At 37.8% G+C, this 27,912-nt stretch overlaps 1 protein-coding gene and 1 pseudogene across 1 annotated transcript in view; both read right to left on the bottom strand.

Moving 5' to 3' along the window:
- LMNTD1 (lamin tail domain containing 1) overlaps window positions 1-27,912 on the bottom strand; it is a 437,084-nt gene that overhangs the window by 195,207 nt on the left and 213,965 nt on the right. The window lies entirely within an intron of this gene.
- Window positions 1,527-5,943, bottom strand: LOC110580814 (annotated as a pseudogene).

Raw genomic sequence — 27,912 nt, 5'->3', positions numbered from 1 at the left:
TCCAATAGAAATATATTGCAAGCCACATAGGACAATTAAACTTTCTGTTAGTCACATTTTTAAGAGTAAACAAAATCTATCATATTATTTTTACTGATAGATTTTATTTAACCGAACATATCCAAACCATTAATGATAAATCATTATCATATCAATGTAAAATTTTATTGACATCTTACATTTTTTTCCATACTAGGTCTTTGAAATTCAGTGTGTGTATTTTTTCCCTTGTATTTTAAACTTACAGCACATCTCAGTTCAAACCTGCAGCATTTCCAGTGCTCAGTAGCCACACGTGGCTGGTGGCTACTGTCCTGGACAGGGCAGGTTTAGAGAATGAACTGGGGGCACTGGAATGGGAGCAGAAATCTCAGTTGAAAGATTACTGCAGAAGTCCCAGTGATGTAAGCATTGCTTGGGTTAGGCTAGTAACAACAGAGATGGCAGAAAGTGAAGAGATTTGACATTAGTTTGGAAGGAGTTAACAGCAATAGAAATGAAGGAATGTGAGGAAAGGCATTAAAAAGTAAAATAGAACCAGAAATAAGCCATAGGATAATTCGAAGACTGATCCAAATTAATGTTTTGATCTTAAATTTCCTCTTTGTAGAGGAGGCCTTAGTAGGATATGTATTTTCACTGTCACGATTTTATTATTTTCTTTTTTATATTTACTTTCATTTTTTGATCAACTGCTTTTCTGACTTGGTCTGTTTCAAAATTCCTGTTTCTTTTTCATCTGTATAGTTAATTTAACTTGATCTAACAGATATTATTGAATGATTGATTTGTGCAAAGCTGTGCCAAACACTGGGAAGATAAAGAAAAATAAGAAATGATACTCATATTAAGAAGTTAAGTCTAGGGGCGCCTAGGTGGCTCAGTCAGTTAAGTGTCTGACTCTTGACTTTGGTGCAGGTCATGATCTCAGGGTTGTGGGATCAAGCCCCACGTCAAGCTCCTGCTTAGGGAGTCTGCTTGAGATTCTCGGATTCTCTCTCTGCCCCTCCCCACCGCTATCTCTCTCTCTCTCTCACTCTCTCTCTCAAATAAATAAATCTTAAAAAAAAAAGAAGTTAAGTCTAATATATGAGAACTAAAACATTTACTCTTTTTCTAGCAATTGTTTTTACTGTTTTGGGGTTTTTTTTTTGTCTGTTTGTTTGGGGTGACAAAAATCACAATAGGCAGCTTTATTTGTAGAATTTGATCCAAAAGTCCAGAAAAAATAAATAAAAGGATCTTGAGTCTCTATTATGTTAGTACACAAAATAAACCAAAAATAACATCAACATTCACCATGAGATCATTTAAATGTATTTGCAAATGATCGGATAAGGGAAATATGACTTACAACATGGGAAACTTCTAACAACCAAAGACTTGAATGCACTGCACTGTAGGTCATCTAGACTACGTAGCATGAATGAACAAAGCTGTAGGTCCAAAATGCATTCCCCAAACACCTTCTCAGATGCAGACTTTGATAACTGTCTGTGGTAGAAAACACCAACTCCTGTTCTTCATTATATTGGATGGTCATTTTGTCCAATATTCTCCCGTGATGATGAATCCATTTTAAATACTTCAATTATATGAAAACACTCTAAATCCACAGAACAGCAGACGTTTCCATCCTTGCATTTGCGGGTTGTACAAGGAGATCCAGCCATGTTCATAGTGAGCTGCTAAGCCTTGAAATGCCACAGCTGTCCAGGCAAGATTTTCTGATGTCATAGGCAATGTTATCAGCTAGGCAGGGGTCACTGACACAGTGGGAACAATAATGCCTTTCCAAGATGGCTGTGTACTCACAGCTCAAACTGGAACAAGTGACCAGTAATCTACCTTTCCTTCCAGACACTGGCACTGCTGGCAGCTGTGAGTCCAATTGTCTCCACTTTGATAGAGCTTGTGTCCATTTTGATCTAAATATTGATTTATGACCCTGGTTCACACTTTGGGCAACAGAAAAGGTCAACATTTGGATTCCAGCAATCACAAGCTGTCTATTGGCAGAAAATCTTTTGGTCCTTGCAGGAACAGACAGAACACCTGTTTTCTTTCAAGGTCCACACCTGCCTATTACACTGCAGTTCTCCATGTGGGCAGTCACAAGAGCTGGAGGGCCTAGAAAGACAGAGGCAGTGGAATCCCCTTGGCAGGTTGATGGAGGCAGAATCACTCCAAAGGTATGAGTTCTTAAGGCACATTCATCACTGTCAATAGAGACTCCATCATCCTAAAAACTGCTTTTGCACTCACAGTGGCACCACCCTGGCAGGTTAACCCAGGAGGAATGGTTGTGGCACTCAATGACTCCCCCTGTACATTCATCAATATCTTTCTCGCAGTGGCTTCCTTTGAATCCAGAGGACAAACGCATTTGTTAGGAGCCACGATATCCCATATCTGCTGCCCTCTTGGCAGAATACTCTACAGACAGTCCCATTCCCCACTTAGCCCAGGTTGTAGGTGCAGCTGTGTCTCTGGACAGTGTTGGTAAAGATGGCATGCTCATCACAGGTGTGCTGCCTGTGGCCACATTCATCCTATTTTGTACAGGAGAAGTCATCCATATGAATGTATCCTGGGACATAGTCACAGTGATGTAACCCAGGCAAGATGACACACAGAGTATTGGCATGACAGTAATGCATTTTAGCTGCACACTCATCAATATTCTTATGGCAGGCAGAGTCTCTCTGGACACAGATATAACCGTTCTTGCATTCACAAGTAGCTTTTGTATTCTAGTTTTTGCACTGTAAGTTTTCACCACATTTAGCGCTGTCTGCACAAAAGTTATAACCTCTACTGCATGTGATCCTTTTCTGAGCAGTTAAAGGAGGGCATGATTCTGTAATTTTTACTAAAACTCCACTTCAGCATTCCCTGCAGCTCTTAGTTAAAATCCACTGGCCTTCTGCAAGGACTTTTCCTGTATAGACACATTTTGGTCAGCAGACTTTATAGCACTGCTGGCAATGTGCATGGGGAGGGTGTCTGGGGAGCAACTGAGAGGGGGATAGGACGTCCTTTGACACTCCACAGAACCATTTGGCATGTTCGGTTCCTGCAGTGATCATCATCAACCCAGGAGACTTGGTCTCTACAGAAAAGTCTACTCACCTGGCAGATCTTACAATGACAATTTTCCAGTTGACTAAGTCTTGTGACTGCATAATTTAGTTTTGTAGGCATCTTGGCCAAAAGTTCCTGAAAGTCCATTACTCCTTGCACCAAGCTTAAGAAATCACTGCAAGTTGGACAAGTGTGATTCAGGTTCAGACACTATGTTACGCAGCATTTGGCATAAAGATGATATTCCCATCTTGGATGATTCTTTTGAATAAGCCATGGTTTTGGTTTTGCTGACCAATGTGACCTTGTGCCATTGTCCACTTACCATCCAGTATGGAAGTGCTTCAGTTCTGGGCTTCCCATTATGTACATAGTGGTATTGGATCTCATCCCTCAGACCATGGCTCTCCAGTTCAAAGTAGCTGTGTTTCAGTTCTCAAATGGACAGTATCATTCCTAAAGTCAATGTATTTCTGCTATACAGTGGCCAAGAAGAACAGCTCTTATTACAGAACAGCTGAATTAATTTCTTCTAAGAAGAACAGCTCTTATTCCAGAACAGCTGAATTAATTTCTTACTCACATGAGGGACTTCATTGATCTCTCTTAAATATATTGCCTTCTCCAGGTTTCTTCAGTTCCAGTCCCTTTCCTATATCTTCAAAGTCAGCAGTGTAGCATCTTAGACGCTCTCTCTGCTTCTATATTCATGCCGTGCCTCTATCTTGTCTTTACTATTTAACGATAGTTTCCAGTTTCATCCAGAACATTTTCAGAGAATGTGTACTCCCCTATTTTTGACAGAACACCTGATCATTCCTCAGGGTCAGTCAGAAGAACAAAAATCACTGTAGGTATTTTGAACAAAATGGGGTTTAACCCTGGGAATTAAAGACTTACCAAACCATCTGAAGGGCTAGGAGAGCAAATGTCAGGGAAGCCCCTGCAAATATTCAGGAAATGTAGAAGTACAAGGATATTGGAAAAGCCACCTCCATTGACCTTAGCTGCTTCACCAAAGTGAGTGTTTCTCAGAAAGGAGGATGTGTGGAAGCTACTGGCAGAACTTCACAGTGACCATCTCCCAATCTTTATCTGCCTGCCCATGGCTGCCACTGAGGAATGAGAGAATTTTTTTTTCCATTTTGTATTTCAAGGAAAAACCTCTCATTGGAGAATCCTACCTAAAACCTGCTGGCTAGGGATTCTGGCAAATGTAGTTCCCAGGATCCTCCTCTAAATGGAAGGGAGAATTTAGAAAGAGGGTGGGCATGAAGCTGAGTTGAAATATACAACCAGGCACATGTAGATTAGGCACATTGTTGGCTCTGTGATAAAATACTGTATGCCTATAAGCCTCAGATACTCAATTTTAATTTTGTACTCCCAAATAAATTTTCAATTAAATTTCTAGCATTTAATCTTGAAGAATGTTTCTTTCACCAGAATCAGAAAGTACTTAGGGAGTTCAAAGGCAACTAAGCCCTACAAAGGTACTGAGAGACTGAATATACAAATGGAAAATGGATAGACCATATATAAAAATAGAACTTTGACTCATAACCTATAGCAACCTGTCCAGAAACCAACCCCTCTATGTACAGCAAACAACCTAGGAAGCCAGCCAACTTTAAATCAGACTTACAGGAAGCCAGATTGCTATCTCTAGTGACAATCCAGGAAGCTAAACAATAACTTCTGTAACAATCAGCCCAAAATGGCCAGGACTTGATTAGTAACTGACAGCTTCCCTGCTTTTTGTCCCCACTTCCAACTTAGGACCAAGCAGAGGAAGTCAAGTACAGACCCCTAACCAATCACACAAGATGCCCTACTTCTAGTTAGCCTGCCTTCAGTTTCTCCATGCCAGCAACCTCCAATCAGGACACATCTGAAAGCTTTCCTTTTGTCCACTCTGAAGCTTTCCCAACTTTGCTTTTTTCATTTGGTTGATCTTTATTTCTACAGTATTGATCAAGCTAGGATTTGACCTAAAAAGAAACTGTATTTGTGAGGGAAATAATGCATGAACTTCTAGGCACCAATTTTCTCATATGGAGCAGGCACTATGGCACAATGGTTAAGTGCTTGAGTTCTAGAATCAGAAATAAATTTGAAATAAACCACACCTCCTTTCTCAGTATCTGAATCTTACATTTCATTTACAGTCCACCTCAAATCCTCTCTCTCCCATTAAGCCTTATCAGACAACTGCATTCCAGAGCAATTTCTTCCTCTCGAGAGTACTAAAGCTTTTATTAGATTCATTGAATCATATTCTGATTTGCAATAGATACAACTTTTCACATATGCGTATCAAAACCTCAGTGAGAAAATAGTATTTCCGAAGGCAGGGCCAGTAGTTCATTCTTTTTTTGTGTATTGCCATATACTTAAGCATAACAACTGTAATTGTTATTCAGAACTATATTTCTGTTATTATGCCAAACACTTCATTTTATCTGATTTAGTTCTCTCCAGAACTCTTGAGGGAGGGGTTAGAATTAGCCACTTATCAGGCAAGAAAATTTAAGAACAGAGAGGTTGAGTTATTTGCCCAAGGTCACAGAATTAGTAAGATGGATTTGAACCACCTAGGTATCTCTGACTCCACAGCTTATGCTCTTAGTAACATTTTGTGGATTGATTAAACATACTGCTTTATGAAATCTTACTAGATATACATATAAATTTCCTCTCTTTATTTCCAGTGTCTCCTTGGGAAACCCAAATACGGGATTCATGTTAGAGATCATATATTTCTACAGTAGAATCAATTTCCTAAGACATTTTTCTTTAATCTGTGATAGAAACCTTGAAACAATCATAAAGGCATCAAAAGTACATTTACTTCGCCATGTAGGTTGTTCAGAATTGAAACACTGCAGAATAAGTCACATGAGGCCATGCAACATCTTTCTATTTGCCATTCATTCCTATTTTAAACAGAATTTGGGTACCACTATTCACCCAAAATTATTACGTGGGTTTTAGAATACACATCTTAGGTACCAGCTAAAAAGAAGAATATTTGTTATTTATAGCGTTTCAGTAATATATGAAGATCAAAACTAATGTAAAATTTCAAATATTGAATATTCCATAAAGCTTTATTGTGAGAGAGGATATTTTTGGCTTTTTGATTTATTTGTTTTTTACCTTGTCTCTCTCAGTAATCTTGGTGTACACCATTCTTAAAATGGTGTGGGGAGGTAGAAGCATGGTGGGGTTGGAAGAAAACCTTGTCCAAAGTATCTTACAGTTTTAAATTCTTTAATCAGAGAAGCATATGAGTTCTCTTGAGTCTTGTTGAATTAAAAAAACAAAAACAAAAAACCATTTAAATTTTAAACCTGACCATTCAAGAATATTAAACTGACTTGGCTCTTTCAGCAATCCATAGTAAAGGAAAGTTGGGAAAATCCAATCCTGACAAAGAAATTCTAATTCAAAGAGGGTAATGTTAATAAAGATCTTTCTCAAAATACACTTAAAGTATAAAGAGGCCATATCTTTATTTTATTCTTGTTTGTTCTATAAAAATACTACTGTATGGAAAGGAAATGAAAATTTCAGTCAACATTCAGTGGTAATTAAAAGCAATTGTAGTCCTCAGGCTTTTTCTTTCCAATATGATCCAGTGATCAGAAGGAATTGGAAATGATTACATTTTAACTAGAAACACATTTCTGTCCAGAACTGAGCTTCGAAGCATGAAAAAGGCACAGTGGTGGCCCCTGTTTGTGTTTCCATCTGGGGCTCTAATTTGAACTTCAGCGATTATTCTGCCAGACTTCTGGCTGTGCAAAGATCCAGAAAGTCAAAGCCAGCATATTCTTGTATGCTGTTTCACGCAAAAAAATAAAATTGCACCAATTACCATGTTTGCATTTTGTAGAATGGCTCTATTTAAATCGATTATAGGTTAAACAAGAGCGTTTGTAAAATTCACAGCTCAGAGTTAATCTGGCTTTATTCCAGGGCACCCGATCTGAAAAGTGAGTGATTGCAACACTCTTGGAAAAAAAGTTAGCAATGGCCTATAATGGAAAACAGTCTGAAACAAATTTAGCCTGCTTTTCAAATTAAGAAATTCATCCCATCGCTGGTCTTTCATTTGAAAGATTTCTTCAGATCCCATTAAAAATGCTCATCTTTTTCTGATATTGTTAGTGTTTCCAAAATGACATCATCATCAGTGATAAGGATAAAAGAATGAAAAATGTAATGTCTCATGCCAGGAATTACTTGGTCATAGAAAGCACCTGAAGGCTGTTGTAGTTGCTCTGACTTCACAGCTCCTGGCGCTGGGAATTCTGTTTTCTACGGCCACGAGAGAACGATGAGGTCATAGGAGTCTTGATGGGGAGAAAGAGGATAACTTTGTGGTCCCTAAAGAGCTTGGCAACTTACTATATTTGAGGTGAAATGTACAGTCCTTTTATTTTCTTATTCTAAACACACATGAATCTTTTTGATCAATGAATCTCTGCTCCTGATTCTTATTCTGAGAATCTAATCATTACTTAGAACTTTTATAAAAAGTTTTAAAGGATATGATGTCATTCTTGGGATTTTTACAAGGCATGAAAACTGAATGCCTATAAAATAACAGAGTAAGATCCTCCTACCTCTATCTATAACCATTCAGAGATGTTTTATTACCAAAACACTTTCCTCAGAAAGATAAAGGGGAGAAATGCTCTAATGGGAAAAGCAGATTATGATTCATAGGAACAAGTTAGATGCTCTCAGATGGCATATTCTTTTCATTCATTTCACTTCACAAATACCTATATAATGTTTCCTATGTTCCAGGTATCATTCTCAACACTTTACAAGTATTAATTCATTTAACTCATACATCAACACCATAAAGCAGGTACTATTATTAACCCCACTTTACAGGTGACACTGAAAGAGAGGTTAAGTAATTTGCCTAAGATCATACAGTTGGGGAGACAAAATGAAGTTCTGCAGTCCATCTCATGTTTATAAGGAACCCTGATGGTGTGAACAAGCACAAGGCCCACATAGACCATCAACAAAAGCTGTTCAATGGCATGGACTTTGAGAGCAAATGGTAAAGTCATTTTGTACTTGGTTGTATGAATTTTATAGCTTAGAGGTGATTTTTCATGTTTCTCAGGTAAAGGGTAAAATTTTCAAATGCCGCCATAAAATCTCTAGCTGCGTGTGATGAGAAAAATATACATAAGTCAGATGATTTGTCTGTCTGGCTTTTCTTATTAGCATGCAATAGCAAGGATGGATCTTTAAAATATAATGCTAAGATGAAAAAAAGAAAGAAAATTATATAGCTATAAATATCTCTCTATATATCACAGTATCATTTATGTAAATCTAAAAATATATGCAATATAAAACATAATATGTGTTTTACAAGTACATACACAAACCCAAAAATGGATACATAGCAAACACATTAGAAGAGTTTAAATAAAACAGGAGCAGAACTTTACAGGGACCATTAATCATAGACTGAGATTTGTGATTAACTCAGTTCCCTGCCCCCAAGGTCTGAGGTGAGGAGAAAGCATTTATCTATTTATCCATGCATGTATAGAGTCCTCTTATCTATGTATACGTTCATGCCAACAAGAGACAGTGAGACTGTTTTCTGTGTTGCTGATACTCATTAGATTATTTCATTATATAACAATTATTAACCCTTGATAGTAGCAGTTCTCCCACATTTTGGGCTCAGGATACTTTACACTACATAAATTAAGGACTCTAAAGAGTTTACAGCCTAAAGAGATATGTCTATATCAATTTATGTCTATGGATACTTATCATATTAGAAATGAAGTCTGGGAACATTTAAATACTTACTAATTTAAAAATAACAGGGACAGTCTCATTACATGTTAATATAAATAACATATTTTTAATGAAAAATAATTATATTTTCCAAGACAGAAAAATCTAGCAAGAAGGGAGTCATTTTTACACATTTTGCAAATATCTTTGATATTTGGATTAACCAAAGATAGTTGGATCCACATATCTGATTCTGCATTCTATTTTTGCCATGATTTGCTTTGGTTGAAGTATATAAAGAAAATCTGACCTCACACAGATGTGTAGTTAGAAAAAGAAAGAATATTTTAATGGCCTTTCAGATAATTGTGGATCTTATTTTTTGATACGACACCAAAACTTGACAAGTTATTAATGGTTATTGCAATGTGGAATCAGAAACCATATCAATGAACTTTTTGTACTGTGTTACATTAAAATTCACTGGTATGTTATATTTTGAATGGATCTTTTACACATGCATGCTTTGTAACAACATGCATTGATCATTTGAAAACTATAGGTTCACTGAGTTATGCAGACCTTCCAAATGTTGACACGTTTCATTAAGCAATATCAAAATATCACATTTGTTGATATCTACGTAATAAATGCAAATCTCATCGTAAAAGTCCCTTTTAAATTTGGGAAAGCTTCAAGCTCACAGTGGTAGATACAAATTTTTACAAAATTTGAATTTTCATTTGAAAGCTTAAATGTTATCATTAGCGCTTAATTACAATTATTTTCCTTAAAGTAACATACCCACTTCATTTTTTTTTAAGATTTTATTTATTTATTTGAGAGAGAGAGAGCCAGACCGGGGGGGGGGGGGGGGGCGGGCAGGGATGTGGTGGCAGGAGGGGAGCAGAGGCAGAGGGAGAAGCAGACTCCCTGCTGAGCAGGGAGCCTGAAGCGGAACTCCACCCAGGACCCTGAGATCATGTCCTGAGCGGAAGGCAGAAGCTTAACTGAGCCACCCAGGCCCCCCCATTTCTTTCATCTTTGATAAAATGATAGCTTGTAGACATTCTTTTAAGTAAAAGTGTTACTCAGGCCGCAACTTAAGCAATGGCTTTTCCTAGAGACAACTATTGTACTTTGGTATGCAGAAGAAGTTCTTAATGTGTACAGAATATTTAAAAGACATGTAGTCAAGAGCTGAAATTTCATAAATTTTCACTGCTTTGTCAAGGACATTCTTTTTTTTTTTTTAAAGATTTTATTTATTTGATAGAGAGAGACACAGTGAGAGAAGGAACACAAGCAGGGGGCGTGGGGGAGGGAGAAGCAGGCTTCCCGCTGAGCAGGGAGCCTGATGCGGGGCTCGATCCCAGGACTCCAGGATCATGACCTGAGCCGAAGGCAGACGCTTAACGACTGAGCCACCCAGGCGCCCCTGTCAAGGACATTCTTAAGTAAGACATCTTTTTTTTTTTTTTTTTAACAGTGAATACATGGCAACAAAGAGCACAATGTCTGATGCTGTCTACTTGATTCCTGCAAAGACACCAGCAGATTTCCCTACCACCAGGACATAATAAATAGAAAATAACATCTTACCATCATTTTGAAAATAGTTTTGATGTCACAGGATCCCCAGGGGTCCAGAGACTGCACTTCTACTCTACAACATGAGATCTATTCAAACTCAGCACCTAAAGAATTTACATTCTAAATGTATCCTAAAATACCTAATGAAAGCTGGATCAGGTACTTCCTGAGTCTCAAATAAGAAAGAATCCAGAGTTTTCAAGACCATCTGTTCCTTAATTAATCTTGTTTGCGTTAGTGATGTTTGGAGCATCAATTTTTAAAAAGACAAACATTTAAGTGAATTTTCAAACTTTCTTAACTTCCTATTCTCAAGGACTTCACAGCTTACCCAATAAGATTATTACCAGTTAAATCAGTGAACAATTCTTTTGCTTTATGGCTTATTCAGAAGGTGGTTCTAAGGCTGTTTCAGACCTGAGCTGGATCACTGATCAATACTTAATCAACTCACAGACTACAATTCACTAAATCGATTTTTTGGAGTTGTCCGTCTAATTCTGGTTCCCACTCCACCCCTTCTACATTAAAATCTGCAGAAAAACAAGTGTTTCTTGCCACAAGTATTCTAGTTCTTGCCCTTGAAGCAGACTCACAGGCTCCTGAAATTCGTACTCTGAGGATATTTTCTCTGTTTCTGCACCCTTCTCCTCACTACCTACCCTTTTCTTTCAGTGGTTATGGAGTGTTCTCTTTTAATAGCAGCCAGGTAAGGAAAGTATGAGTGCCTTATAACATATATAATACATCAAGAACATGAATAAATCCCAGCTCACATTTAGTCAGTGAACACTTTCTGATAGCCTCATGAAGACACCGACGGATGCAGGGGATTTGGGAGTAGGAAGAAAAGCAGCAACATTATAAAGAAGGTGAAGTTAGAGTGCTTAGCCTCCATACACTGAAAACATGCTTGAGAGAAACAGCTCAGACTCATGTGAAAGGGCAATAATGAATGGAGGCAATATCCAGTGAGAAGCCAAATGTTCAATACCAACCCAGTGCTGTTCCTACAACTCCAAACCCACTCCTGGTTGCATGGCCTTTGCACTTGATGTTCCTTCAGTCTGCAAACTTCTTCCCTCAGTGCTCCACACTTTATGCATCTCTCTGCTCAAATGTCACTTTAGTAGGGGGGACCTCACCCTATATAAAATAAGATCCCCCATTATCTCTTTCTTACCCTGTTTTATTTTTCTTCACAGGAGCTATCACATCTGATATATTATATATTTATTTCTTTGCTTGACTGCTTCACTTCAATTCAATGTTGGTTCCCAAGGGCAAGTACTTATTGTGTCCTATTACATACCAAGAGCTGTCTAGGCCCTGAGATACAGCAGTGAACAATTAAGTACTTGCTGTTTGAATGAATAAATGAATGAATGCTATCGAAGCTCAGAGTGGGGAGAGGAGACCAATGGTACTGACCAGGTGGTAAGGAAACATTTCATAGTCTGAGGTCTGAGCTGGGCCTTAAAGGGTGTTCCTCATATGTAGGGCCAATGACCAGAGTAGTCTACTTGTCTTATAGGACTCAGTTGAGATGCTATCTTTTCAAGCAAGGCTTGTTGGGGCTCTAGGACTGGATGACTTGCCACTGCTTTGGGGACCCATAATTCTCTATGTTCTCCCCTATAGCAGAGTTCACTCTAATGTATTTTATCTCCTCCTTACTTGTCTGGCTACCCCAATAGAATATTAGCTCTAGGATGACAGGGGCAATGCCTTATTCATAGTTGTATATTTAGCCATAGCATAGATCTTGCTACCCCCTAAATACTAGTTGACGGCATAATTTATTAAGCTAAGCAGCAAGCTCACATAGAGGAGTGGGAAAACATAATATGGACCAAACCAGCGTTTGTGGAGCTGAGACATAGAATGCGGGTTTTAAGCAGGGAGATGCTATGACAATCTATTGTCTTAGCAAGGCCAATATGAGCATGTGCCTATGATGAGCAAGTGAAAAAATAATGTGTCCAAAAGACAAATTATAACCATATTGCAATGCTCTAGGCACAAAATAATAAAGGGCTGGACCAGCCTGGTATCAATGCCAATGTTCATGCAGGAACAAATGTAGCCAAATGTCACTGATTCGATGTTAAGAGCAGCCATAGATGAGTGCACATCTTAAGCCTGGATGACTATGAAAGGCTGATGCAGTCACTCTAGCCCATGTTCCAAATCTTCAGCCTCTTAAGAAAAGTATTTTTGGGTGCCTGGGTGGCTCAGTCGTTAAGCGTCTGCCTTTGGCTCAGGTCATGATCCCAGGGTGCTGGGATCAAGCCCCGCATCGGACTCCCTGCTCGGCGGGAAGCCTGCTTCTCCCTCTCCCACTCCCCCTGCTTGTGTTCCTGCTCTCACGCTCTCTCTCTCTCTGTCAGATAAATAAAATCTTTTAAAAAAGAAAAGTATTTTTGACAAACTATTGACTGTAATGGCACAATTTCTTTCTTTTAGTATACTTAATGGTAGACTGTCAGAGTTCATTTATACAACCTATACTCTGATATTAAGCTTTTATTTTTTTTAAGATTTTATTTATTTATTTGACAGACAGAGACAGCAAGAGAGGGAACACAAGCAGCGGCAGTGGGAGAGGGAGAAGCAGGCTTCCCACCGAGCAGGGAGCCTGACGCGGGGCTTGATCCCAGGACCCTGGGATCATGACCTGAGCCGAAGGCAGACGCTTAACGACTGAGCCACCCAGGCGTCCCACTGATATTAAGCTTTTAAACAAAACTTTAAAATTCTAAGATTAAATTTCTTTCCTGATTGCTGACAGTTATCTATGAAAAGAAGTTAATTTGTAGGAGATAAAGTTAAAAATAAAATATTAAATTTCATCAAATTCTTCTTTGGAAGTATCACAGAATTCAGGGCTTCAAGAAACCTCAAAGCAGATAAAGCAAACAGGATTTCTTTCTCATGAGAATTATCTAAAGCTGGGCTCAGTGATTCATGCACTAGGCTAAGGCAGTGGGTAGAGGAGATAGGAGCACAAGTACCAGATTTTTTTCTCTTCCTGCCTTAGAGGTCAGCTCTGGTGCCTTCTCTTTTGCAAATAAGAAAGTTGCACTAAGCTGGAGGAAAGTGATGAGATACTGAAGGTCACAGGGCTGATCAGAGGCATAATTAGATCTGGAACTCAGATCTCCTTTCAGGTAAGAAGGCAGAGTTAAAAAAAAAAAAAAAAAAAAAACGAACACCACAAAGAAAAAATATTTTTAAAACAACACTTCTTAATAGGAATAGGTAAGCTTCAGAAACCAAGGAACAACTTTGGTCTTCTATATCTCCTCCCCAGCAAAGAGGAAAATGAGCAAAGAATAATCAGAAGTATTTTGGAGGTGATAACAGGATATAAAAAATCTGAAATGCTAGAAAATCCATGGGAAGAAGAGGTTCAAAGGTAAGGTCCCAACCAGTTTCATACCAACTTTCCCCTTTGTATTCTGAATCTGGATCTCTATCTTTGTCACTCGTATTTTTCTAACCAAAAGCATATGTAGCTTAGGATTAGGATATTAGACCTATCCTTTCCATGCTTGGTGTAGTTGCATTTTTCAGCTTCAGACATGGATAGATCCAGGGGTTAATATGACATCTTCTTAATTTAGTCTTGTTTTTCCTTCTCTCATCTCTGCTTTTTTTATTCTTTCAGTTTTTGGATCTCTTCACATGGTGGCAAATTAGCCACTATCCTATCTTCTTAACAACCACAGCCAAAGGTCTCTTTTCAAAGTTGCAACAAATGCCTCCCAAATTGAATTTCATTGGCTTTTATTATGTCCTAGGGCCTTCTATGAGCCAATTATTGTGATTAAAGGAATGATAATTGACCAAACATGGGTCATATGCCCACATAAGGAATGAGTAGATGGGCTAATTGCACCCAAATTTCATGGACCTTAGTGAGAAAGAACAGTTTTCCTAGAGAAAAATCAGGGTGCTCTTAGCAAAAAGAGAGAAAATAGGCGTTGGGTATACCTTGATGGCAGCTGTCCTCTATACCAACTAAGCCTAGTACAAGTCAAAGTGGATTCCCTCTAAGGAAACATGTGATTGGAATTGGGCCTGGAATGTCTTCATGAGATAAGCAACTATACTGGTCCTGTTCCACCTCCCTTCCTTCTTTTCCTCTCTCTGCATATCCTTTCTAATCTTTCTAAAATATTTGTTCAGCTTAAGCATATTGTTTGCTTTCTTCTAACTTTAGCTTGTCAGGGCTTCAACTCGGTAATAGCATCTCTCACTGTGCTCTTTCAGCTTCTGCACTGGCTGCTAATTGCCTCATTCTCGTTAGTTTCCTAATTACAAATTCCTAAGAAAGGAAACTGATTGCTTAAAACCATTGCGTGCCATGTCAAAGGTGATATGCCACAGGCTAGACATTACAATCTATGGATTGCCTACCAGTCCAGTGCTAGTTCTTATTCTAATCACTTTAATGAGGGCGGGGAAATAATGTTCTTAACCCCCTTGGCCAGATCATAGGCAGTCAAATTTCCTTTAACAAAGTGAGCTGGAAGAACAGCTTTTGTTACCAAACACAGTATTGACCTAGGAACTTCACTTTCCTACTTTTCAAATCAATTACTTTACACCTATTACCCTCTCATCGCCCACTCTCATGGCATTCTTCCCTGGGAAAACATGCAATCAATATCTTTTTGGAAAACATATACACATCAGTTATATATAATATATATTATATATATATTTTCCCATCCACAAATGCACCAACCCACATTCCTATCTGGGGCTGCACCATCACTGTGCTCTGAATCCTAACCACCTCCCCTTCCCAAGGATTTCCCTCTAACCATTATCAGTTTCTTAAAATATATTATGTATTTCTCTATGTCTTTATTATCTGTGTCTTCCAATTTATGTCTTCCCACTAGAAAATCAGCTCCTTGAGACCAGGATGCTATGTGTTTAATTTAACACTATTCCCAGCACCTAGATTAGTGATCCACAATTAATTTTTGCTGTTTGATTTATTTGAGTATGGCAGCTGCTCAAAAATTGAACTACTCTTTCTCTTATTCCCTTCCTTTAAGTTTATTCTGCATTTATTTGGGAATAATTTCTGTTTAGAGAAACTTTACTATAAACAAAATACAAATAAAAATCTATTTGGCAGAAAAGTATTTTTATTTTGTTAATCTTGAAGATAACTAACACACTGATGCATATATGTTTTCCAAAAAGATATATGTGTTTTCCAGATGTATTTTTCAAAACCTGCATAGCTTAATCAATAAGTCCAGAATGCCCTCAAATTGAGGAGCTTTCTGTTATGTATATTTCAGGAATAAAATAAAATAAATGAAATGAAATGAAAAACTCTCAGGGAGCTTTCCATGAGAGACTATGGACTTCGGGGAAACAAACTGAGGGTTTCAGAGGGGAGGGGGGGGGGGGGATGGGGTAACTGCGTGATGGGTACTAAGGAGGGCATGTGTTGTGATGAGTACTGGGTGTTATACACAACTAATGAATCATTGAACACTACATCAAAAACTAATGATGTAATGTATGGTGGCTAACTGAACATAATAAAAAAATAAAAATAAAAAATAAAATAACAATAATTTTAAAAAGAGAGCTTACAATCTGGTAAGATAACCAAAGTTGTATGTGGAAGAATGGTTATCATATTTTGGTTTATAAAAGGAAAGATCTGAAATAATCTAAATCCTTACCAAATACTAGTCAAATAAATTGTAATTGGTGAAGACTATTTATTGTAGCATTTCTGTAATAGCAAAAGACTAGGAAGAACCCAAATGCCCATTAATTGTGGACTATTTGAATAAGCCTAAAGTAATACCAATGAAATGAGTACCATGTAGCTGTGATTGCAAAGATATGTCATTAAATGAGAAAAACAATGTATACAGTATGTGTATTCTATGCCATTTTATAGCTAAGAAATACAGGGACAATATACAAACACACACATGTGCACATATTTACCTTTTTAAAAAAAATATCAAGATAAACCAAAAGCTAATAACAATGGTTACCTTTAGGTGAGAATGGGAATTGGGTAAAGGGTTAGAGATAAAAGTTAGATCTTTCAAAATATTTTGTAGATTTTACTTTGGTAACAAATACTTTGCATAATCCTAAAATAACAAAACTTAAATACTGCACCCTAAAATTAGAAAACTAAAGGAAAATAATAACCAATTTTTTTTTTTTTTTTTAGTTTTCTGGCTTAACCACCTAGAAAACAGTTATTTCAAAGTGACTTTAAAACGGTAATTTTTCTGTATATCCTTGGTAGGATATAGTCTAAGGGCAAAATAAATGAAAAAAAAAAAAAAGTCTTGTAAATAATCAAAATTCTACTCAATAATCATAATATTAATATTAACATATTGTCCTTCTGAAATTATTATAAGATAAAACAAATAATTACATTATTCCATTTAGGAACCAAGGTTTTCGGTGAAATAAGGAAGATATAGGGGCGCCTGGGTGGCTCAGTCATTAAGCGTCTGCCTTCGGCTCGGGTCATGATCCCAGGGTCCTGGGATAGAGCCCCACATCGGGCTCCCTGCTCAGCGGGAAGCCTGCTTCTCCCTCTCACACTCCCCTTGCTTGTGTTCCCTCTCTCGCTGTCTCTCTCTCTGTCAAATAAATAAATAAATAAATAAAATCTTAAAAAAAAAAAAGAAAGAAGGCAGATATAAATCAAATAAGTAAAAATCCTGTAACCAAAATTTGATTTGGAAATATTAGTATAGACTTTTCAACTATTTTCATAGCTTTGACTACTGAAAAGATCTAGAAATAGTGGTCCACTCTGCAACTAGACTGGAGATTCTAAATACCATTTTTCATTTAAAGGAACCTTGGAGAAATGGCAGATTCCAGATCTAGGACAGGAAATACACAAGATGAACATGGAGCATCTCTTTGCTCTAGTATGTCCTGAAAAGAACTCAGGAACTAAGTTGAAGATGCTCTCACCACCCAAAGACAGGACGATTTGAGCATAGAAAGAAAAAAATAATAGCAGTAGGCTTGAAATATAATAAATATGTTTTAAAACCATAAAATAATACATTTACAATACTTTTACAATAATACTTTAAAAAAGTCCATTGGTGATCTTTGCCAGGGGCTAAGGAATTAGCTCATTATCCTGATTGATAAAGGAAAGAATCAAGCATTTATATGCCTTTCCTATACTTTAAGGTAAGCAAATAAATAGTTGATGAAGAAAAACTGTCTTTTATGGAAAAAATTCCAGCTAATAAATGAAGAAATAATTATAAAATTGGATTATCTCAATTTTGTAACCCCTAATGAAATAATTGATTTAGGTGGGGATCATAAATATTTGCTAAAATTGCTAGGTGAAAAGCCGATGAGATGAAAAGATTTGGCTGACATTACTTAAAAAAAATCAATCACAAAAAGAGACAACTAAGCACATGTCCTTCTTGATATGATGCAATAGGAAGTCGACAACCCTATCTATGAGGTATTCCTGCAAAAATAAAAAAAAACAAATGTGATTCTGACCAATTTATAGAAATGCAAGGGACTGAGGAACACAATAAATGACACCACAGGAACACAAATTAGCAAAATTCACAATAGGAGATACTCTATAAATTTTGTCAATAAATGAAAGAAAAACAAACAAAAAGATGAACCTATGTATTAAAAGAACACTGGAGATATAACAACAAAATGCAATATATAAACCTGCTAAGATCCTCATTAAAGCATACCAACTGTTAAAAAGCAGAGAGAAAAAGAGAGATAGAATAGAATTAACATATCATATTCTCAATACTATTATTACTTTTTTCAGAAGTGATATTATGTTTGGGAATATGTTTTTAAAAAACCCGAAGAATCCTCATCGTGAACGAGTTCATAGTGTAGTATTTACAAATAAGTGAGATGATGTTTGAGAATTACTCCAAAATAATCTAGCATGTAGAAGGGAAGGGAATGGGGATAGAAGGCGAAATGAAATAGATTGGCGTTATGTTGATAGCTGTTGGAGCTGGGGGATGGGTGCATGTCAATTCATACTAGTATTATCCCTACTTTTTATATGTTTGACAATTTCTATAACAAATATTTGAAAAAGTCATCTCAATATCTTTATTCTATTTTCCTTCAGTTCTTTCTGGAAAACTATAACATGACTCATGGAAATAAAGGACAATGAAAATCCCTTTTCAGAACAATATGAAATCTTAATGAATTCCACAAGCATTAAATCTTCTCTACCCTCCATCAGTTATTTTATTTTATTTTATTTATTTATTTTTAAAAGATCTTATTTATTTATTTGACAGAGAGAGACACAGCGAGAGAGGGAACACAAGCAGGGGGAGTGGGAGAGGGAGAAGCAGGCTTCCCGCCGAGCAGGAAACCTGATGCGGGGCTCGATCCCCGGACTCTGGGATCATGACCTGAGCTGAAGGCAGACACTTAACGACTGAGCCACCCAGGCGCCCCCTCCATCAGTTATTTTAAAAGAAAACTATTTCACACATCAACTGACATGAAATATTTATATAATGGACCCTTGACAAGAAGGTTTTGATTTCGCATGAAGGAAATACAATAATTGAGTTAGAAAAAAATATGGATTTTTTAAAAAGAACACAGATTGGCTTCCTCTAAGGTAACATTCTATTAATTTGACTCTCAGGAGGACTAAGGTATATTTTACAATTTGCCAAACATTTGTCACTGTATAGTGACTAAAATTTTGATTTTTTTTCCTGTACAATCAAAACAATAGAATATCTTTTTTTTAAAAGATTTTTTATTTATTTATCTGAGAGAGAGAATGGGAGACAGAGAGCATGAGAGGGAGGAGGGTCAGAGGGAGAAGCAGACTCCCCGCCGAGCAGGGAGCCCAATGTGGGACTCGATCCCTGGACTCCAGGATCATGACCTGAGCCGAAGGCAGTCGCTTAACCAACTGAGCCACCCAGACGCCCCTAGAATATCTTTCTTTAGACTGAAATCAATACCCCAAATCCTTCCAATCTTATTTTCTACAGTAAGTCTTGTCATCTGTCCTATGCTTGAGCTGACAATGGCTTTGGCCTTTCCCAACAAAATAGACATCATCATCTTGAATCATGAAGACATCTTAACTCTCCTAGGTAAATATCATAGTAAAATGATTCAAAAGAATGAATGCACTGCAGCAACTAAGGATAACTAAAACAAACTTTACACAGTTCCACATTTCTAGTAAGCAGAAAAATAAAGACAACACTTAACAAATGAAAGATGAAATAGAAGTGGGATGTTACCACCAACAGATTCAGAGCAACTCCTAAAAACTGCATATCATGTCTGAATGAAGGCAGAGATTTTTTTTTCATATATGGAGATTATGTGCATGCACACATGTGTGTATGTTGTCATAGTACAGGCAGTATCACGGAATCTCTGAGAGTTCTGCCATGGTTTATGCTGAAAAATTCTTGCTGAATTTTATGCTGAATTCTATGCTTAAAAAGGCAATGCCCCTGGGGCGCCTGGGTGGCTCAGTCGTTAAGCGTCTGCCTTCGGCTCAGGTCGTGATCCCAGGGTCCTGGGATCGAGCCCCGCGTCGGGCTCCCTGCTCCGCAGGAAGCCTGCTTCTCCCTCTCCCACTCCCCCTGCTTGTGTTCCCTCTCTCGCTGTGTCTCTCTCTGTCAAATAAATAAATAAAATCCTTAAAAAAAAAAAAGGCAATGCCCCTATGCTACTTTATAAGCAATATAACAATATGTTGAATAGTCATAGATGCAAGGATCTGACTGGGTTCAATTACCAAATTTACTATGAACTAACTGTGTCGCTAGGGGTATATTACTTCTCTATCCTTGTGCTTCAGTCTTGTCACCTATGAAATGAAATTATTTAGCCTTGAGACATAATATCACCTTCTTCCCACGTTTTCATGAAGATTTTTTTTGATGAAGCACTTAATGAATGAACTATGCACAGCATGGCACTGGTAATGATGCATCGCATTTGGTGCATAGTTACCAAAGGGAAAGGCCCCATCACGCTGACATTTTAAGTCACTATATTTGGGTTGAACCTCTTCTTGTCAACACAATATCTGTCATTGTTCCGTCCATCATCCATTGATTCCTTTCTCCATGATAGCAGGATCCTGGCTTTTAGTGGGGCACATTGTCACCTGGAGTAAACGACTACATGTCCCAATCTCCTTTGCTGCTGGGAGTGGCTACCCACCTATGTTCCAGACAATGAGAATCAACTAGAAGTGTGTGGGACTTTCAGGAAATTTTCTTGAAGGGGGTGTGTCAGCCCTTCTTTCTTCCATCCTGCCTCCTGGAATGTGGATGTGATAGCTGGAGCTAGGTGCCACGTGGACCACAGAGCCATATCCTGAGGATGGCAGAGTAGCTGGACAGGAGTCCAAAACCTGTGTAATTCTAGAGCTGCTTTACAAGCCCAGGACTTCTCACTTCCAGATCTTTTCATGGGGGTGATACATAAAGTTCTGGCTGATTTTAATCACAGGGTTTTTGTTTTGATTTGTTTCATTATTATTTTTGTTGTTGTTTTGTTTATTACGTGCAGTCAACCAAGCTCTTTAGATATGGTCAGAGACAACAAAACTGGCTGAAAACTACATTTCATTTGTCAATGTCTGTGCCAATCCATATGCAGGTGAGCAGAGAAAAACAGACTTGCAGAAGATGCTTGTCTGAGATTGTGACAGATTAAGAAAATATATCAACCAAGTAAAGAAATAAAGGCATATAATTTGGGGAGGATTATGAGAATCAATATATGGCTCTGAAGCATCACTAATATATTACAGTGTAAATAGTATACAGAAATTCTTAGGAGACTTCAGACAAAAGAAGTAGATAAAGTGAGAAGAAAGGACATCTGGAGACATGGTTAATGGCTCTGGAGCATGAGGAGAGGAAAAATTTATGCAATTCTTGGGGCTTGAGAAAGAGCCAAAGTATTTTGGCAGCTGAGCACTGAAAGTCAGTAATCTATAATAAGTGAGAGCCACTACACCAAAATTGTTCCTAGAATGAATCCACTCTGAATTTAATAAGGGAAACATTCCCATCCATACTGAGAATTATTAATTTAATGCAACCTTCTTTATTTTGTTTGTTTCACCAGTTATGGGTCAAGGCATGCACACTGATTTATGTTCTAAGAAATTGTTGGTTTTCTCTTTTGCAATAGCAAATGCAAATCTAATGCAATCAGCACTAAAAATCCCGTCAGTCTGGCTGACCTGGAATTGTCTGTTAGAAGCTGATTGATGGGTCTCATGTTGTGCTTTGTTTAATAGCCGGAGCATGCTAAAACACTTGCCTCCACATTGCGGCTGACCCATCTCTTCAATAGTTGATTTTTTAATAGATTTTTAATCGTACAACATATCTTGTATGTATATGCAGCTCCTTGCTATTTTCTCGTTGTATTCCAACCAATAAAGAACCTTCAGCATTCATCTGGTGCAGCCCCCTGGTTCGGGTAGAAGCCAAATTGAAAATGCTGGGTCTGGTGATTATCTATAAAGTTAGGAAAATCTCGTCTATTACAGACCTCATAACTAACTCAGTAGTCTAGTATGTTATTTTACCGCTAAGCTTGCTAGAAGTTCTTCTTTGTACAAAATTTATTTTTTTTTAAGATTTTATTTATTTATTTGACAGAGAAAGAGCAAGAGCAAGCACAAGCACAAGCAGGAGGAGCGGCCCACAGAGGGAGAGGGAGAAGCAGGCTCCCTGCTTGAGCCGAGAGCCTGACATGGGACTTCATCCCAGGACCCTGGGATCATGACCCAAGCCGAAGGCAGACGTTTAGCCAACTGAGCCACCCAGTCACCCTCTTCATAAAAATTTAAAAATATGTACTGTTTTAATGTACTCCTTTCCTCTTGTTTGGTCTTCTATGGACACAAAGAATAGCTGATCAGGGTCTTCATGAAAAGCTCTTCTTATTCTTGAAAACAAACCAGGTCATCCTTGATCTTCCTAAATCTAAACAGTTTCAATTCTTTTGACTTTTTTCATAGATCATTTGCATATTTGTGATTCTCTTCTCAGTATCTGTTCCAGTTTCTCCACATTCTTTTAAAGGTCTGATGCCTCAAACTGGACACATTGATCTGATAAACATCTGACTAATATGAAGTATGAAAGAAAGGTCATTTCCCATATATGACATAAACTTAAATATTTATAAAATATACAGGTATATATATATATACACACACATATATATGGATTTTTCATCTTTAGCACACACATGTGCACACACACATACACACACATGCCCACAAACACACAAACACACCATATGGTCAGTAATAGATAGCCAAATTTATTTTCTATATACTTCTCTTTAGATGGTAGTTCCTGACCCATATTTGTGTTGATGGGTTTAAGAATATAATTGAGACTTCATCCCTTTTAACCTCTATTCTGGTTTTGTATGTGCCACCTGGGTATATTGTAGTAAGAAGGTTGTGAGCAGTAGCTATGGTTTAGAAGTATTCAAACAAGTGTGGAAACTATTTCTAGGGAAAGATAAGGAATACATAATATAAAATTGGCCTCTGAGAAGGTTATGGTGAAGAGCTCCAAGATAATTGAACATTTACTATGTGCCAAGCACAGGGCTCACCTAAGTCTTGCAACAAGTGCAGGAGGTAGATACTTTACGTCATTTTATAGAGGAGAAAAATAAGTTACAAAGAAGTTAAGCAATTTCTTTGAACTAACCATGACTACACAGACAGGATTTTGACCCATGACTGTCTGACTCCTGGACTTGTGCTTTTAATCATTACATTAAAGTACCTATCAATATGGATATATCTAAAGAAAGGAGGTTTTGGGTAAAATTTCTCAAATTAGAGAAATTGAGAAAATCTAGACAATCTATAAGAACCAACAAGTAGTAGTTGCTTCATCATACAAGAGTTTCCCTGCAGTGTTCACCTTTAGCTTGAAATAGTTTTAGTATTAATTCTAGAAGGATGGTGTTCAGAGGCCACTTGGTTATTGTTTAATTGGGAACAGTAACTGGTTTTTTAACATGAGAGTTGAAGTGTTTTTGTAATTAATGTGGATGTGGACTTAGAACTAGCCTAGAACCTAGAGCCAGGCAGAGTGGAGAATCAGTGCTATATAATAACAATCACTATTTTTAAAAAGTAGACGAGTCTGCTTATACACATGCAAAACCTATTTGGGATTTTATTTTTCAAATGTTTCCCAGATGGTTTGGCAAAGGAAAAACGTATCTAGAGAAAGGACTGGAACAAGTGAGGCCAGATGTTAACATAAAGTTAGGGATGTCAGATTTACCAAATAAAAACACAGGATGCCCAGTTAAATTTGAATTTCAGATAGACAACAAATAATTTTTTAGTGTAAGCATGTCCCAAATATTGCATGTATACTCAGACTTAAAAACTATTCGTCATTTATCTGAAACTCAAGCTTAACTGGGAATCCTGTATTTTGTCTGGCAACTCTACAGTAGTTGAATCCAGACAGGGGTATATGAGTGTTCATTGTTCTTCATTCAACTTTTTTATTAGTTGGAAAAACTTTTAAATAAAAATATTATAGGGATGCCTGGGTAGCTCAGTTGGTTGGGCGTCTGCCTTTGGCTCAGGTCATGATCTCAGGGTCCTGGAATCGAGTCCCTCGTCGGGGTCCTGCTCAGTGGGGAGCCTGTTTCTCTTTCTCCCTCTGCCACTCCCCCTGCTTGTGCTCTCTCTCTCAAATAAATAAATAAATAAAATCTTTAAAAAAATAAAAATATTATGTGCTTTCTATATATTTATGTATTTAGTCATACTGTCAGGCTTCTTCACATTAATGACTGTGCTCGCTTCGGCAGCACATACACATTAATGACAAATTCTGTTGTGTAGGAAAGGGAAAATGATTTACATTCTAAAACTGCATTTACTCCATGAAGATATTGAGGTAGGAGTGGGAGGGATGAAATTGGTAAGAGGGATTCAGCTATATAGCAAGCAGTCTGACTTGAAAGATTCTTTGTCCCCAGGGGCTCACGACAATCCTTTCCTGTCCAGAGACACCAGGACAGTTTGGGGGCACCGAAAAGGAAAATGCCTGAGAACTCCATCAGCACCAGATAAACCAAGCAGATCAAAAGAAGGTTCTAAAAATTAAACTGCCTTCAGAATCACAACACACAACTAAATCATGATCCATTTAAATTCTAAACCTAAACCTGCTAAAATAGAAGATTTAAATAGGATCAAGAGTTTCCTAACATAATAGACATCATGTCCAGGGCACAATAAAAAAAAAAAAATCACCCGTCACAGAAAGAACCAAGAAAATTACAGCTTGAATGAGAAAGTCAATGGATTGACACCAACCTCAACATGAATCATGTGTTGGAATAATGTGATAAGGCTTTAAAGCAGCCATAATAAAAATGCTGGAATAATCAAGTACAAATTCTCTTGAAACAAATGAAAAAACTGAAAATCCTGAGAAAGAGATCATGTCAATTCTCTTCAGGAATGTATTCTGTGAATTATTACACTGAATAGTATTATTCAGTGGATAATTTAGGATTTCTTCAAACCAAGGTCTTTGAAGTAAATGTAGTAACAGTACATATAGCCAAAGTAATGTAATGTAGGATGCTTAATTAAGCACAACGAATGTCAAGTATAAAAGAAATGATGTTTGGGGCGCCTGGGTGGCTCAGTTGGTTAAGCGACTGCCTTCGGCTCAGGTCATGATCCTGGAGTCCCGGGATCGAGTCCCGCATCGGGCTCCCTGCTCGGCAGGGAGCCTGCTTCTCCCTCTGACCCTTCCCCCTCTCATGTGCTCTCTGTCTCTCTCATTCTCTCTGTCTCAAATAAATAAATAAAATCTTTAAAAAAAAAAAAAAGAAATGATGTTTGGAAGTCAAGCAAGGCATACAAGTTGTCTGTGCTTGTTTGGAATTCCTACTTTTAGAATAGTAGTGTTAGAAACAAAAGAATGACTTTAAAGTTATACTAATTAAGCAACTCAATTCCTATTTGCCTTAAGACCATTGCTAAGAATTTAGAAAAAAGATCAAACGTCAGAAGTCTCTAACAAACTGAAGAAGCTAGGCTTTCCAACTGTTGCTCTACAATTGGAATTCCCCAAGTTATTTTTTGAAGTCTTATGCCAAGTAGAAGTGAAATGTTACAATGTCAACATAGATGCAGTCTCTACATCCCCATCTGCTAAGAAGACATGTGCTAAGACAGCTGAAGTGAACCACAATTAGCCAACAGAAGTGTTTGTAACCACAGATGTGATTAAAACATTTCCACTTTGGAAATTTTCCTAGCCCTAATAAATATTATAATAGCCATAATTCTAGCAGTAGTTTATTGTGCACTTACTATATACCAGACATTGTGTTAAGTATTTATTTGCATTATTTCATTTAATGCATAAAGAAACTCTCATGGTAAATAGTATCCCCCTTTTACATGAGGCCACACAGTTTGCTTATGAAACCCCATTTGCTTAATTTAATTCCTTATATATTAAATCCAAATCTCTGATCACTCTATAGCTGTATCCCTTCAGCTGAACATGATCCCACTTTAAAATCATGGCAGCGGACCTTAAGGGATCACTTGATTCTGCTAGCATTCACACTACATTTCCCTAGGTCACTAACATTTCCATTTGAAGGCAACCAGCTACAACTTCTTAAACTTCCAATCCCTCCCTCCTATCCTCACTCTTAGCTGGCCACTTTGCTCCCTACTTTACTAAAAACATACAATCAGAAGAGCAATTCTGAATCTGCACACTTTGCCATCCCACCTGTTACTACAGATGAACTGTGTGCTCTGTGTTTCAGTTTCAGGCTATCCCTGTGCTCTGTATTCCTATCTTAAATAATCCCTCTCCTTGTTCCTTAGACCCCACCCTCTCCTATTCAAGGGCATCCTCCAGCAATTCTCCCATTTTGCCTGCATTATTATTTTTTTTCCTTTCTACTGAATCATTCTTATCAGCATATGCAAGTATACTATTATTCTCCCATCTGAATAAAACAAAATAAATAAACACAAAGGCAAAATCTCTTTCATCCCTAGCCACTGACCATGTATTATTGTGTTTAGAGCAAAATTCAAGATTTGTCCATACTTGCTTTCTCCATTTCTTCTCATTCTCTTTAAAACACGCTCAATCCTTCCCCACTGAAAATGTTCTTGCCTAGATCAATGATGACCTCCACTTTGCTAAATTCAGTGGCCAATTCTTAATCCTGTTTGTACCTGGCCTCCAGCAGCATTTAACCCAGTGGATCACTTCCTCTCCTTGACATGTATTCCTCAGTTGGCTTCCAAAACACACCGTGGGTTTTCTTCCTACCTCTCTTGCTGCTTCCCCACAGTCTCCTTTGCTGGTTCCCTCTCATGTGTCCAGCCTCCTAACATTATCATATCCAAGGCCCAGGTCTCAGTCCTCTTCTATTCTCAATCTTTCCTCACTCCCTCAATGATCTCAAGTCTCTTGGTTCTAAATATCTTCTTTCAGGGCACCTGGGTGGCTCAGTCGTTAAGCGTCTGCCTTCGGCTCAGGTCATGATCCCAGGGTCCTGGGATAGAGCCCCACATCGGGCTCCCTGCTCAGCGGGAAGCCTGCTTCTCCCTTTCCCACTCCCCCGCTTGTGTTCCCTCTCTCGCTGTCTCTTTCTCTGTCAAATAAATAAATAAAATCTTTTTAAAAATAAAAATAAAATAAATATTTTCTTTCTGCTAATGACTCCCAAATTCTTATCTCTAGGCTACGCCACTCTCCTGAATTCCAGACTCAAATATTCAACTGCCTACTCTCACTTCCCCTTTGATATCTCAGAAGTAGTATGTCCAAAGCCAAATTTCTTACCTTCTTCCCATATCAGTCATAGTTCTGGCAAGAAACAGATGGCACACTTAATTAAGGCAATTTGAGGATAGTTTCATAAAGGAACTATTTACAGGGTGTAGGAAAACAACAAAATATACTGCAATACCCCAGTGCCAATAAAGGTGGCTATTGTCCCACCAACTCTGAAGGGCAAAGGAGTAAAGGGATAAAGTAGTTGTTACTATGGGAGAGAGAGGAAACAGAAAGAGGTGTGAAGAAGGTCAATTGACAGAAGCTGTGACCCTTGGTGGAAGAGTGTAACCAGTTAAAAACAACTCCTCCTTCCTTCAAATCTCTCTCAGTATTCCTCATTGCCTAAACAAAGCTGGAAAGATAGAAAGAGATAAGCTGGTGTATTCTGTAGAGGTTGGCCTCCTGGGGCACAGAACAGAATGAAGATGGATAGTCAGTGGGTCTAGAGGGGCAAATAAAAAATATCCTGCCCACTCCCAAAACAATTCCACCTAGAGTCTTCCCCCTATCAATTGATGGA

Source organism: Neomonachus schauinslandi, chromosome 5, assembly GCF_002201575.2.
Source record: "Neomonachus schauinslandi chromosome 5, ASM220157v2, whole genome shotgun sequence".
NCBI classification, from domain to species: Eukaryota; Metazoa; Chordata; class Mammalia; order Carnivora; family Phocidae; genus Neomonachus; species Neomonachus schauinslandi.
Note: the sequence above shows the minus strand (reverse complement) of the source record. Positions and strands in the feature narration are given on the sequence as shown.